Here is a 12671-nt window from a genome sequence, read left to right as displayed (position 1 = left end):
TTGCAGGTGCGCATGCGGTGGCAGGAGCTGCGCTCATTTCCTCAGTTACTAAGCAACCCGCCAGCTTTTCCCTCTGGTCTTGCTTGCTCACCCTTGTCTCTTCTGAAACACGTTCGTCCTTCCTACGCTTACTCTTATCCAAACCATATCCCTAGACCCACGAAGCACTCTTCATGTGACTTGGATCCAGATTCCTTGTACAGGATATCCTACTCGGCATGTATCAAGAAGGATTTGTCATAACCTCATTAAGTATGGTGCCGCAAACTAGATCCATATCTGCAGGTGAGGCTTGATTTGCAGAGGATATAGGAACCCACTTTCTTGGCTCTGAAATCTTTTGTTGACAATACACTCGAGTGTTGTTTAGTTTTTAAGATTTTGTGCTGTGCCATCAATTCCCCAATTCCCCGTAGGGCTTCTTTACGCTAGATTAGGCGGTAGGGAGAGAGAAAGGAAAAGGGGAGGGTGCGTCTGTTGCCAAGCTTCTTCTACCACGTTCAATATTTAGATAGATGATGTTTTTGTAACCAAATCTAGAACGTAACCTTTGTTCCTGTTAATTTCTGTCTTCTTGCTTTGGGCCTGTGTTTTAAGCCTCATTGAGATTTTTTTTCAACTGAATCTGTCGTCTAACATATTAGATAGTTCTCCCAAGTTTGATTTGGAAAATATGTCTCTTTCAGATCAGTAACAAAAATGTTAAAAAGGGCAACAAGCTAAGAATAAAGCACCAAGAGGCCATTCTCTGACAATAATCCATTAATCCACACATTGATTTAACCCAAGAATCAATTCTTTTGCCAAAAAAGAAATCCCGCCTTTTTCTAAGGTTGAATCAGACTGGAAGCAAGAATACCATGGCATTGCCACTTGAATCAAAAAACCTTAGATATAAGTATAACTCCCCACTGCCCTCTTAATGGTATTCAGTGTCAATATGCCCAATTATATCATAGAAATAAATGAAATCCCATTAAATTCCTTCCATGATGGTGTTGTAAGGGTTAAATTGTAGTGTTGGGCTAACCTGTAGCCTTGGGAAATAACAGATTTGTTTTGACACTGTAGGTTAAGAGATAACAGCCTTGTCCTATCAATCAAGGGAACAAAAGTTCAAGAGAAATCAACTGGATTGGTGTTTGATTGGCTCTGGGCAAGGGCATGTTGACAACTTTGAAAAAGTGGGCCAGAGGCAGGGTCAAGAAGTCAGCTGGTTGCGGCTTAACTGCAGAAGGTCTGAACTGTTTCCACCCCCATCTGGGAACTATTTCTTTGTTCCCAGGTGATGATAAGATGATGTGGTTGGCTATAAAACTCTGTACCCAGGATGTTCGAGGCCACACTCTGGTCAAGTGTGTCGGTCCCGATCAGTCGGCCTTGTCTCTCATTGCAATAAACTTTGTTGTGACTGTCACTGGTGCCCGTAGCATTCTGTTTCAGGAGTCGTGTGGATGCAACAGTGCTAATTTCAACAAGTCTGCTTTAATTAATTTAGGCTTCTTTAAGAACAGAAACATAGACTTTGTAATCAAAAGTTTAGAAATCATGTAATACTCCAATCCCTTCATTTTTCAGTGAGGAGATTAAGAACTGGCCTTCTAGTAAATGTCTCACATAAGATCATCCCGCAAATTATTTGTAAAGCAGGCTCTCACAACCATATCTCCTGAATGCTCATTGGGTGCTTAGTGATTCATATAATTTAAAGTTAACAATGAAAAAGCATTCAGTGGGGTAATAGAGAGTCAAGAGTTCAAGCAATGTTCAATGAAAACAAATTAGGGTTGAAATTTTTTTATCTTGTTATTCCAAGTTTGATTAGACCTAATAGCTACAATGTGGTAGTAAGAGAATATTGATGAATAGACAGTTCAATGGATTTAAATGTGAATTTGAAACAGAGTTCGTTTAACTGTTTCTACATGACTTTATCCCATACTTTGAGGTTTAACACCAATTCCTATGGCACGTGGGCTGAAGAATAACCTACTACAAAGTGAACTTAAGGCATAAACTCTGGCTTTTGGAACATATGTACATCCAGCCATCACAGACCAACAGATAGGCACATAACTGAGAAAAGTGTTAGGACGGTCTTTAGAGCCACTTATTTTTAACAAAAGTAGATTAGTTGAAACAAAAGCAGAAATTTTTATTTGAATTTTTCTCACAAAATCTTCTAGTTTTGAAATAAGTAAAAGACAAGGACTTCTAAAATGATCAGCATTAAAGTTTGAATTGGTATTGGTAGGGAGTCTGACAATATTTTATATTAACTAAAATGCCATAAAAATATTATAGTGCTTGACAAATTATGAGGGAAATTAAAATGGGAAATTTAGGAATGGTCTTGAGATACAAAGGCCTTAGTTTTATGGTCAAATTAATAAGTCAAAATTTTTCCTTTAAATGCCAAGAAAAAGAATGTTTTCAAATATAAACTTTAAAAAGGAGATGTATGGTATTCCATAGGCAACATTGTTAAATGCTTCAAAAGTCAATTTAGGACACATATTTTCCTGAAAATAGTATTCTTTTTGGGCAAAGCAAGTCCCATAAACTCTCAAGATATATAATTTAACTCAAGGAAAAATTAATGACCAAATAAACAGCTTCAAAGAGAATCTAAATGGAAATTAAAGGTCTCAAAGAGGAGCTGAAAGACTTGACTATGAAATAAAGAATGTTAAAATAATATCTGTGATAGCAATAATACAAATCACTTATAAAATATTGTGTTATTCACCTAAGTTATGAGAAAATGTGTAATATCTATCCTCAACAGACTTACACTATCTCCAGTTGAAGCCACAAATAAGTGAAAGGTAAATATTGAGGACACACTATCAAGAGGGATTGACCCTACTCTAACCTTCAGATACCAAGGACCAGGAATTACATCCTCAATCTTCTGACCAACTTCATTTCAGTTCACTCAGCCAGCTCCCCTTGTCCTGTCTGGCTTTAAGCATCTCTACCCCTAGCTTCAGTTTCCAAGGCGCAGGGGTTATGCCAGTCTTCTGTGACTCCTCTTCCCTACCCCACCCAAACTTATCTCACCTCTCCAGGTCTGCAGGTACCTTTCTTGAACTTCCTTTGTGCAAGAATATTTGGCACGCCTAGAGGCAGTGAAATTCCTTTATCTAATCTCCACTCTTTACCCTAGAGGACCTCAAGGGCTGGAAAGAAACACCAATTTGAAGATTTGTGATGGAAACACAAGATAACAAAGGCCTAAATAAAGGATCACCATAAAAATGAAAAAAGAAATGAATGAAAGAAATTACAAAGGAAATATTAACAAAATAGAATGACTGGCTGCCTAAGAGAGAAGAGAGGAGCCAAATAAAGGGAATCAGGGGGGTGCCTGGGTGGCTCAGTCGGTTAAGCGCCCGACTGTAGATTTCAGCTCAGGTCATGTTCTCACAGTTTCCGTGAGTTCAAGCCCTGCAAGGGGCTCTGTGCTGACAGCACAGAACCTGCTTCAGATTCTCTGTTTCCCTCTGTCTCTGCCCCTCCTCTGCTAGTACTCTCTCTCAAAATAAATAAATAAGTTTAAGAAAATAAAGGGAATTAGGAAAGTCAGTAGATGTTTTGTTTAGGCAGGTTAATTTGGGGATCAAAAGCTTAAGGTTAAAGTTAAGTTGGAGGTATCAAAAGAAATCAAGTGGAAATGTACATTGGCAGCTTAAAATACACACACATACACACACAGAGCCAGAAGGTAAAAAACCACTGCCAATGAAAAGATTGGCATGAAAAATACATATGTACATCCAGTTAATATGATATTCTAAGTATTGCTGTAACATTACAAAGTTACTAAAACTACTGTATGAAAATAGGTGTCTAGGAGATAAATTGATTTTGGCCTTAATATGCTTGAATTAGTAAAAAGCATTCCCCATAATAATCTCCCAGAGAAAAGGCCCTCAAACCACTTTATCCTATTTACAATCTGTAAGAGAAAAGAATTTTTCTTCTTGAGACAAGTTTTTAAGAGCAGAGCTTTTTGTTCAGCACCCTTACCCCTCATCCTCTGCCTATTAGTTAAAACTTTATTGCTACACATGGGGGAGATTTTTGTGGTAGAAACTGTCAGAAGCCCTGTGAATTTCTGTATATAGGAATGGTGGTTTAAAACAGTCACATCTTCTCAAACTATCACATGTTCATTGGGAACTTTATGCTTTTATTCCAGCCTCAGCCTCTCCCACCCCTTTATTTTCTCATCTAATGCAGCTGCCCATAAAGGCCTTTCTTTTTAAAGTCCTTCTTAAGGCAATAAGAATTTACAATGTATCAGGGAAAGAGTAGTGCCCAAAAGATGTTCTTTCTCTATTTTAATAACAAGGGTTTAAAAGGCCATTGAAAGTTAAATCATGTTCTAGGGAAATGTGGTCACATTTTGTGAAAGGAATAAGTGTCACATTGTGAATAAGTCTTGATAGAAGACATATAGTACTCTCAAATTCCTCTATTTGTAGGGCTTTCTAAGCTACATCTTCTATGATTGAATAAGGTACCCTGTCTGTACTTATTCAGGTTATAGGTGCACAGCCCCACTCAGCTATATGTGCCCCAAATTAATACATAAAACCATTTTAGAGTTACCCCTGATTTGGATTTCCCCTGCAATTTTTGTGATCTATAGTGTGCTTCTTTCTTTTAATTTTGAGTCCATAGTGGGAACTAGTACTCTCATTTCCCTTGGTTACTCAGGAACAAAATCCATCCCACAATCCCATTTAAGTACTGTTCTACCCATGCTCCAGACCCAAGTCAACTTCTTTCCTGTTTTTTTCATCTAATTCCTTCAAAAAAGATATGCCTTTCACCCTGCATTTTGAACATGGACTTCTAGGTGACAAGCCTAAACTTGTAACTTATGAACTCAAAGTTTCCCTCCTACCCAATCTCATTTCTTAATAGTTCTACCTATAACTCTACTCCCTACCACCACAACAGGACCAACCCCACAGGATGTTATAACTGCCATAGTTTCAGGATATATGTTAACAATACATATACTATTTTTTGATATACTCAGGCCCAGTCATACCAGAACTATTATACCTTTTCTGCATGTAAGTTGAGAAGAAACATAGAACTGGATATCTTTACTGTGATTAGTAGCACGTTTTGCATGGGATCACTAAATACCTTAAGCACCTAAAATATTATCTTGGGATTTCCATTTTACTTTCAAATGGGTAATGGCAGAGGATGGGTATTCTCAGGAAGAGAGTTTCAGAGGCAGGTAAAAATAAGTTTTACACTTACCAAAGTTAAGTTGTGCACTTCACCTATACTCACCTTAAAAATACACTGAGGACTTTGAGATGCTACTAAAGAATCTGTCCCCAAATGAGACTTTTTGAAAAATAGAATTATTGTGTTATGTCATACAATAAACTGCACAGATCTAACATGTACACTTTCAGAGATTTTGGTATATATATATATATATATATATACTTGTGAATTCTCACCACAATCAAGACAGTGAACATATTCACTACTCCAAAAACTTCCTTATCCCCTCTGTAATCACCTACTCTTCCCTATATCCACATCCTTGTCCCGAGGTAGACACTGATCTGCTTTCTGTCACTACAGTTTGTATTATTTTAGAATTTTTATTTAAAAAATATATATTTATTTTGAGATAAAAAGAGAGTACAAGTAGGGGTGTGGAGAGAGAGGGAGGGAGAATCCCTAGCAGGTTCTGCACTGTCTGTGCATAGCCTAACACAGGGCTCAATCTCAGGATCTCTGAGATCATGATCTGAGCTGAAATCAAGAGTTGGACGCTCATCCAACTGAGCCATCCAGACAACCCTAGAATTATATATAAATGAAATCTTAGAGTGTGTATTCTTTTGCATCTGACTTCCTTTACTCAACCAAAGTATTCTGAGATTCATCTGTGTTGTCATATATGTTAGTAAGTTTATTCCTTAATGTTGCCGGGTAGTGTTCCATTGTATGGACATAACACAGTTATCTGTTCACCTGTTGGTGGACATGGGGGAGATGTTTCTAATTTGGAGCTATTATAAGAAAGTTACTATGAACATTCTGGTACATATATCTGTGTGGACATATGCTTTGTTCTCTTGGGTAAATAACTAAGAGTAGAATGGCTGAATCATATGGTAAATGTATGTTTAACTTTGTAAGCAACTGCCAAACTGGTTTCCAAAGTGTAGGAGAGTTCTAATTCCTCTGCATCCATGCCAAAATTCCATATGGTCAGGCAAATATCTTAATGTGGTTTTAATTTACATGTATTGCTCTAATGCCTAAGGATGTTGGACATCTTTTCATGTGCCTTTTGTAGATCTACTGTGAAGTGTCTGTTCAAGTCTCTTGCCCATTTTTTAAAAATTTGTTTTCTTAATATTGACTTTTGAGAGTTCTCTACATATTTTGGATAAGTCTTTTGCCAGATATGTGTTTTTGCCAAATTTTCTCCTGGTCTATAGTTTGGCTTTTTATTCTTTTAAGTGTGTCTTTTCAGGAGCAGGAATTTTAAATTCCTATTTCGTCCATTGTATCTATTTGTCCTTTTATGGATCTTGTTGGGTATCCTATCTAAGGAATATTTGCATGGGAATCATGAGCTAATTTTTGTTTATGAGCAGAGGTATGGATTGAATTTAATTTTTTAACAAATGGATATTCAATTGTCCCAGCACCATTTGTTGAAAAAAAACTTCACTGAATTGCCTTTGCACTATTGTCACAAACCAGTTATCCACATATGTGTGAATCTATTTCAGTACTCTTCTGTTGCATTGATAATGTCTATTTTTACTCCTGTATCACACATTGTGATTACTGTAGCTTTATCATAAATCTTGAAATCAGGTAGTTTTAGTCCTCCAACTTTGTTCTACTGTTCTAAATTTTTTTTTTTTTTTTTTACTATTCTAGGTCTTTGCATTTCCATATGAATTTTAAAGTCAACATGTCAGTTCCAACAAAAATACTAAGATTTTGATTAGGCTTGCATTGAATTCATTAATTTAGGGATAATATACCTCTTACCATTAGTGAGTCTTCAGACTCATGAACATTTTTTTAATGTTTATTTATTTTGAGAGAGAGAGAGAGCACACACATGAGCTGGGGGAAGGGGCAGAGAGAGGGGGAAAAAGAGAATCCCAAGCAGGCTCTGCACTGTCATCATGGAGCCCAATGTAGGGCTCATCCTCAGGAACCGTGAGATCATGACCCAAGCCAAAATCAAGAATCAGAGGCTTCACTGACTGAGTCACCCAGGTGCCCCAAAGTAAATCTGTTTAGATCTTCTTTTATATTTCTCAGCAATGATTTGTAGTTTTAGCATATAGACCTTTTATATCTTTCCTCAGAATTATCCCTAAGTATTTCATATATAATGGTTTTGTTAATAGTACTATTTTATTTCAATTTCTGATTGTTCATTGCTAGTAAATAAAAATAAAATCAAATTTTGTATATTAATCTTGTATCCTGAAATCTTCCTAAACTTACTTGCTAGTTCTAATAGATTTTTTTGTACATGCCTTTGGATTTTCTACATAGATAATCATGCCATCTGTGAATAGACATGTTTACTTTTCCATTCCAATCCAGATATATTTTATTTATTTTTCTTGCTTAATTGAAATGGCCACAATCCCCAGTCTAAAGTTAAGTAAAAGTGTGAAAGTAGACCTCCTTGTCTTCTTTCTGATCTTAGAGGGAAAGAATTCAGTATTTTACCATAAAGTATGATGTTAGCTCTAGGTATTTTACAGTGGCTCTTTATCAGATTCTATTCTTAGTTTGCTGATTTTTTTTTTTAATCAGGAATGTATGTTGGATTTTGCCAAATGTTTTTTTCTGTGTCTATTGAGATAATTTTTTTTTGTTTGTTATTATGATGAGTTATATTGGTTGATTATCTAATGTTAACCCAACCCTGCATTCCTGGGGTGCAATCTACTTGGTCATAATGTATTATCCTTTTTATGTATTGTTGCATTCAATTAGCTAATAATTTTGTTTAGAATATTTATGTGTATGTTCATAAAGGATATCAGTCTGTAGTCTTCTTTTGTTGTGATATCTTTGTCTAGTTTTGGTATTATTGCAATGCTGGCATCATAGAATGAGTTGGGGAATATTCTTTCCTTTGATGTTCTGGAAAAGTTTGGTAAAATTTTCATTATTGCCTTTTAAAATGTTTGGTTCAGGGGCACCTGGGTGGCTCAGTCAGTTAAGTGTCTGACTTTAGCTCAGGTCATGATCTTATAGTTCGTGAGTTCAAGCCCCACATTGGGCTCTGTGCTGACAGCTCAGAGCCTGGAGCCTGCTTCAGATTCTGTGTCTCCCTCTCTCTCTGCCCCTAACCCACTTTTATTCTGTCTCTGTCTCTCTCAAAAATAAAATAAACGTTAAAAAAATTAAAAAAAAATTTTTTTTTTAATGTTTGGTTCAATTCACCTGTGAATTATTATCCTGTATATTTCTTCATGGGAATATTTTTAACTACAAATTCCATCTCTTCAATAGGTAGAGGTCTCTTCAGGTTATCTGTTTCTTCTTGAGTGAGTTTTGGCAGTTTGTGAATTCCAAGGAATCCATTTCATCTTAGTTGCCAGGTTCACAGACATGATGGTGTTCATAATATTTTGTTATTATCCACTTAATATCTGTAGAATAGTGATGTCACTTCTCTCATCTCAGATTTGAGTAATTTATGCCTTTTCTCTCAGTCTGGCTGAAAGTTTATCAGTTTTATTAATATACTCTCAAAAAATTGGCTTTTGATTACATTGACTTTATTACTTTCATACTTTCTATTTCATTGGTTTCTGCTTTGGTGTTTCTTTCCTTTCTTATGCCTAATTTAGATTTAATTTCCTCTTTTATTCTTAGTTCCTTAAGATGAAAGATGAGGTCATCCAGTTGAGACGTTTCTTATTTTTTAAGATAGGCATTCAGTGCTATAAATTTCCTCCTAAGTACTGCTTTAGCATTAGCTCATTGTTTTTGATATGCTGTTGTTTTATTTTCATTCAGTTCAAAATATTTTCTAGTTTTCATTTTGATTTCTTCTTTGACCCATGGGTTGTTTAGAAGTATGGCATTTAGTTTTCAAATATGTGAAAATTTTTCAGATATTTTTTCTATTATTGGTTTCTAATTTAATTATATAATGGTCAGAGAACATATTTTATATTACTTGAATCCTGTTAAATTTAAATTTAAATCCTGTTAAATTTATTGAGATTAGTTTTATGGTTTTAGATATGGTCTATGTTGGTAAATGTTCCATGTGCACTTGAAAAGAATGTGTATTCTACTCTTGATGGGCAGTGTGTTCTATAAATGTTGGCTAGGTCAAATCGGTTGATAGTGTTTGTCAAATCAACTATATTTTTGTTGATTTTATGTTTACTTGTTTTATCAAGTATTGAGAGTGGGGCACTGACCCTTCTAACTATGATTGTGGATTTTTGCCTGTTGTTCCTTGGAGCTCTGTCAATTTTTGTATTTTGAAGCTCCATTATTAGGGGTATACATATTTAAGATTTTTATGTTTTCATAATTAACAACCCATTTATTTTCCAAAATAACCTTCTTAACCTCTGGCAATATCCGTTTCTCTGAAATCTGTTTTTTCTTATGCTAAAATAGTTAAGTCAACTTTCTTTTATCTAACATTAGCATGGTATATCTTTTTCTGTCCTTTTATTTTTAACCTAATTGTGGTTTTATATTTAAGTTGTGTTTTTGGTAGGCAACATATAGTTACTATTTGCCAAATTAAACTTTTTATTTTGAGACAATTGTAGATTCACATGTAGTTAGTTGTAAGAGGTAATGTAGAGAAAGGGAGCCTGGGTGGCTCAGTCAGTTAAGCATCTGACTCTTTGTTTCAGCTCAGGTTGTGATCTCACAATTTTGTGGGTTTGAGCCCCGTGTCAGGCTCTGCACTGGCAGCAGCACAGATCCTGCTTGGGATTCTCTCTCTCTTCCCCCCTCTCTCTGCCCCTCCTCCCCTCATGCTGTCTTTGTCTCTTTCAAATAAATAAAGTTTAAAAAAAAGAAGTAATATAGAGGAGTCTCATGTGCCCTTTACCCAGTTTTCCCCAATGATAACATCTTGTGAAACTATAGTAAAAGATCAATCAGAATTTAATATTTATACAGTCAAGATACAGAACATTTTCTTCACCTCAGAGACCCTTCATGTTGTCCTTTTATACCACACCCACTTCTCTGCTATTCAACCCCCTCCTTAACCCTTGGCAGTTACTAATCTATTGTTCATTTCTATAATTTTGTAAATTCAAGAATGTTCTATAAATGGAATCATACAGTGTGTAACTTTTTTTTTTTTTTTTTTTACTCCATGTACTGTGTATATCAAGAGTATGTTTCTTTTTGTTGTCGAGTAGTATTCTCTGGTAAATGTAACACAGTTTAACATTCACTTATTGAAGGACATCTAGATTATTTCTATTTTTTGGCTATTAAAAAGTAAGTTGCTATAAACATTTGTGTATAGATACTGGTGTGAACATAAGTTTTCACTTTTCTGGAATAAATGCCAGGAGCACAATTACTGCTGTATGCGAAGTACATGTTTAGTTTTAAAAGAAACTGCCAAACCATTTTCCAGAGTGGCTGTACCATTTTATCTCCTCACCAGCAATGTATGAGTGTTCTAGTTTCTCTGCAACCTCACCAACTTTGGCATTGTCACCTAAAAAAATATATTTTATATATTTTGGTGTATTATAGTCTAGATACTAGTCCTTTATCAGATATATGGCCTGCAACTATTTTCTCCCAGTCCGTAGCTTGTCTTTTCAACCTCTTCAAAGGGTCTTTCACAGGGAAAAGTTTTTAATGTTAATCAAGTTCAGTTTATTAGTTTTCTTTTGATGAATCATGCAGTTGGTGTCAAGTCTAAGAACTCTTTGTCTAGTTCTAGATCCTGAAGTGTTCTTGTATGTTTTTTTCTAAAGTTTTACAGCTTTATGTTTTATACTTAAGTCTGTGTTCTGTACAAGTCTTTATACTTGTATAAGTTTTGAGACTTAGAGTTTGTTGTTGTTGTTTTGCCTGTGGATATCCAATTACTCCAGTACAGTCTGTTGAAAAGGCTGTTCTTCCTCCATTGAACTGTGTTTGCACCTTTGTCAAAGATCAGTTGGCTATATTTATGTGAGTCTATTTCTGGGTTCTCTGTTTTGTTCCAGTGATCCATGTGTCTATCTTTCTACCAACACTACAGTCTTGATTACTATAACTACATAATAAATCTCGGAATAGGATAGATTGTTTTCTCCCACTTTATTTTTCTTTTTCAAAATTTATTTTTAGCTATTTTAGTTTCTTTGCCTTTTTATATAAATTCTAGAATAATCTGTCAATGTCTACAAATAATTTTGACCGGAATTGTGTTAAATCTGTATATGAATTTGACGGGGCGCCTGGGTGGCTCGGTTGGTTAAGCGTCCGACTTCGGCTCAGGTCATGATCTCACGGTTCGTGGGTTTGAGCCCCGCGTCGGGCTCTATGCTGACAGCTCAGAGCCTGGAGCCTGTTTCAGATTCTGTGTCTCCCTCTTTCTCTGCCCCTCCCCTGCTCATGCTCTGTCTCTCTCTGTCTCAAAAATAAATAAACATTTAAAAAATCTTTTTAAAAATCTACATATGAATTTGAGAAGGCTTAACACTTTTCCTATGGGAATCCTCCAATCATTAACATGGCGTTTATCTGCAATTATTATTTATTTATTTTGTAGTTTTTACCATGTGTGTTATACACATTTTGTTAGCTTTATGCCTATTTTTAAATGATTTTATATGATATTGTATTTTAAATTTAAGTTTCTATGTATCCATTCTATACATGATGTATTCATCATGTACAGAAATGCAATTGATTTTTGTATGTTTATCTTGCATTCTATGAACTTGCTAAACTCACTTATTCTACAAATTTTGAGCAGATTTCTTGGAATTTTCTATACAATCACATCATGTGCAAGTAGGGCATATGATGCCCTTTCTTACTTTCCAGTTTGTATCAGTTTTATTTTACTTTCTTGCCTTTCTACACTGGTTAGAAGTTCCAGTACTAGGTTAAATAAAAGTGATGAGAACAGACTTCTTTACCTTGTTCCCAACTTTGGGAGGAGAGCCTTCAGTCTTCTACCATTAAATACAATGTTAGCTGTAGGTTTTGTATTTGTTCTTTAAGAAGTTGAGGAAGTTCTCCTTATCCTGTTTCTCTGGGAATTTTTATCATGAATGAGTATTGAATTTTTCAGATGCTTTTTCTGCATCAATTGATATTATGGTGTGAATTTTCTTCTTTTTAGCCTGTTAATATGATTGATTACATTGATCAATTTTCGATAACTGAATTAGTTTTGCATTCTTGGAATAAACCTCACTTCATCGTAATATAGCATTCCTTTTTTATATATTGCTGAATTTTATTTGCTAATATTTTAAGGATTTAAAAAATCTAAATCCTTGAGGAATATTGGTCTGTTTTCTTTTGCTGTACTGTCTTTGTCTTTTGGGGATATCTGGGTAAAGCTGACCTCATAGAATGAATGGAGAAGTATTTATTTTCTGGAAGAGATTGTATAGAACTGGTATTAATTCTTTAAA

The 12671-nt window shown here is 35.2% G+C and overlaps 1 long non-coding RNA gene across 1 annotated transcript; it reads left to right on the top strand.

The window, feature by feature from the left end:
- The first annotated feature begins 32 nt into the window (after positions 1–32).
- Positions 33–1417, top strand: LOC123608713. The gene is made up of 2 exons (XR_006717393.1): positions 33–285; positions 1072–1417. It is a non-coding gene; the product is annotated as an uncharacterized LOC123608713 (long non-coding RNA).
- Positions 1418–12671: the final 11254 nt, after the last annotated feature.

Source organism: Leopardus geoffroyi, chromosome B2 (assembly GCF_018350155.1).
Source record: "Leopardus geoffroyi isolate Oge1 chromosome B2, O.geoffroyi_Oge1_pat1.0, whole genome shotgun sequence".
Lineage (NCBI taxonomy): Eukaryota > Metazoa > Chordata > Mammalia > Carnivora > Felidae > Leopardus > Leopardus geoffroyi.
This window is presented reverse-complemented; position numbering and strand designations above follow the sequence as displayed.